This window comes from Sinocyclocheilus anshuiensis, unplaced genomic scaffold, assembly GCF_001515605.1.
Source record: "Sinocyclocheilus anshuiensis isolate Anshui unplaced genomic scaffold, SAMN03320099.WGS_v1.1 scaffold1799, whole genome shotgun sequence".
NCBI classification, from domain to species: domain Eukaryota; kingdom Metazoa; phylum Chordata; class Actinopteri; order Cypriniformes; family Cyprinidae; genus Sinocyclocheilus; species Sinocyclocheilus anshuiensis.
Genome location: NW_015552692.1, coordinates 224,902 through 228,338, shown reverse-complemented (window position 1 = coordinate 228,338; position 3,437 = coordinate 224,902). Strand labels below are relative to the sequence as shown.

Below are 3,437 nucleotides of genomic sequence, written 5' to 3'. Positions count from 1 at the left end.
TGCAAACACTCTTTTGCGCGCACACTCACTCGCACACACACACACACACACACTCACTCTCTCTCGTGCACTCTTGCGTACACACACTCACTTTCTCTCGCGCACTCTTGTGCGAACACTCTTGCGTGCACACGCTCTCTCTCTCACACACACACACTCTCACGTGCACACACACACTCACTCTCGTACACTCTTGAGCACACTCTTACACACACACACACACTCTCACGTGCACACTCTCGCTCTCTCACACACACACACTCTTGCGCGAATACTCTTGTGCGCACACTCTCACACACACACACTCTTACACGCACTCTTACCATTACACACACACATTCACTCTCTCCTACGCAAACACTCTTTTGCGCGCACACTCTCACACACACACACACTCACTCTCTCTCGTGCACTCTTGCGTACACACTCACTCACTTTCTCTCGCGCACTCTTGTGCGAACACTCTTGCGTGCTCACTCTTTCTCTCTCACACACACACACACTCTCACGTGCACACACACTCGCTCTCGTACACTCTTGTGCGCATTCTTGAGCACACTCTTACACACACACACACGCGCACACACACACACACACACACACACACACTCTCACTCGCACACTCTCACACACACACTCTTATGCACACGCACACTCTCTCGCACACTCTTGCGCGAACACTCTTGATTGCACACACACACACACACACACACACACACACACACACACTCTCACACACACACACACACTCACGCTTGCGCACACACACACACACACACACACACACACACACACTCTCACATGGACACACACACTCACTCTTTCGCACACTCTTGCGCGCACACCCTCACACACATTCACTCTCTCTTGCGCGAATACTTTTGCGTGCACTCTCTCACACACACACACACACACACTCACACACACACTCACTCACTCACTCACTCACTCACTCACTCACTCTCTCTCGCGCACTCTTGCGTGCACACACACACACACTCACTCTCTCCCATGCACTCTTGCGCGAACACTCTTGTGTGCACACTCACACACACACACTCTCACGTGCACACTCACACACACACACACACACACACTCTCTCGCACACTCTTACACGCACACACACTCTCACACGCACAGTCACACACACACACACACTCACACTTTCACGTCTTTCACACACTCACACGCACACTCTTATGCACACACACACACACACACTCTCTCACGCACTCTTGCGTGCACACTCTTGTGCACACTCACACACAAACACACACACACACACTCTCTCTAGTGCACTTTTGCGTGAACACTCTCGCGTGCACACTCTCTCACACACACACACACTCTTGAGCACACTCTTACACGCACATACACACACACACACTGACCCGCACACTCTCAAACACTCTTACGCACACACAAACACACACTTGCATGCACACTCACACACACACACTCACTCTCTCACGCACTCTTGTGTGCACACTCTTGTGCACACTCACACACACTCTCACGTGCAGAATCTCACACACACTCACTCTCTCTCGCACACTCTTGTGCACACTCTCACACACACACTTACTCTCTCATGCACTCTTGCTTGCACACTCTTGTGCACAGTCTCACACACACACATTCTTATAATCACACACACTCACTCTCTCTTGCACATGCTTGCGTGCACACTCACACACACACACTCACTCTATCTTGCACACTCTTGTGTGCACACTCTTGTGCAAACACACACAAACATACACTCTCTCATGCGCACACTCACACACACACTCACTCTCTCTCGCGCACTCTTGTGCACACTCACACACACTTATGCTCACACACACACTTACACTCTCACACACACACACTCACGCACTCTTGTGTGCACACTCTCACACACACACACACACACACACACACACACACACACACACTCACGTGCACACTCTCACACACACTCTTACGCTCACACACTCACTCTCTCTTGTGCACTCTTGCGTGCACTCTCACACAAACGCTTACTCTCACACACGCTTACGCTAACACACACATACACTCTCTCTCACGCACTCTTGCGCGCACACTCTCGCGCACTCTCACACACACACACACACTCTTTTGCACTCTTGCGTGCACACTCTTGTGCGCTCTCACACACACACACACACTCTTTTGCACTCTTGCGTGCACACTCTTGTGCGCTCTCACACACACACACACACTCACTCTCTCTTGTGCACTCTTGCGTGCACTCTCACACAAACGCTTACTCTCACACACGCTTACGCTAACACACACATACACTCTCTCTCACGCACTCTTGCGCGCACACTCTCGCGCACTCTCACACACACACACACACACACACACACACACACTCTCATGCGCACACTCACACACACACACTCATTCTCTCTCGCGCACTTGCGTGCACTCACACACACTCTTACTCTCACACACACTCACTCTTGCGCACTCTTGCGTGCACACTCTTGTGCACTCTCTCACACACTCTTACGCTCACACACACTTAAGCTCACACACACACACACTCACTCTCTTGCGTGCACACTCACACACACACACTCACTCTCTTGCGTGCACACTCACACACACACACTCACTCTCTTGCGTGCACACTCACACACACACACTCACTCTCTTGCGTGCACACTCACACACACACACTCACTCTCTTGCGTGCACACTCACACACACACACTCACTCTCTTGCGTGCACACTCACACACACACACTCACTCTCTTGCGTGCACACTCACACACACACACTCACTCTCTTGCGTGCACACTCACACACACACACTCACTCTCTTGCGTGCACACTCACACACACACACTCACTCTCTTGCGTGCACACTCACACACACACACTCACTCTCTTGCGTGCACACTCACACACACACACTCACTCTCTTGCGTGCACACTCACACACACACACTCACTCTCTTGCGTGCACACTCACACACACACACTCACTCTCTTGCGTGCACACTCACACACACACACTCACTCACTCTCACACACACAACACAGTCTCACGCGCACACTCACACACACACTCATTCTCTCTCGCGCACTTGCGTGCACACTCACACACATTCTTACTCTCACACACACTCACTTTCTCTTGCGCACTCTTGCGTGCACACTCTTGTGCACTCTCACACACGCTCACACACACTCTTACGCTCACACACACTTAAGCTCACACACACACACACACACACACAAACACACTCACTCTCTCTTGCGTGCATACTCTCACACACACTCACTCACTCTCACACACTCTTACGCCCTTACACACACACACACACTCTTTTGCACTCTTGCGTGCACACTCTTGTGCACACTCTCACACACACACACACACACACACACACTCACTCTCACACACACACTCTCATGCAC

At 51.5% G+C, this 3,437-nt stretch overlaps 1 protein-coding gene across 1 annotated transcript in view; it reads left to right on the top strand.

Moving 5' to 3' along the window:
* The window catches only part of LOC107667626 (DENN domain-containing protein 2D-like), a 16,424-nt gene that overhangs the window by 3,896 nt on the left and 9,091 nt on the right, over positions 1 to 3,437 (top strand). The gene's annotated exons all lie outside the window — the stretch shown is intronic.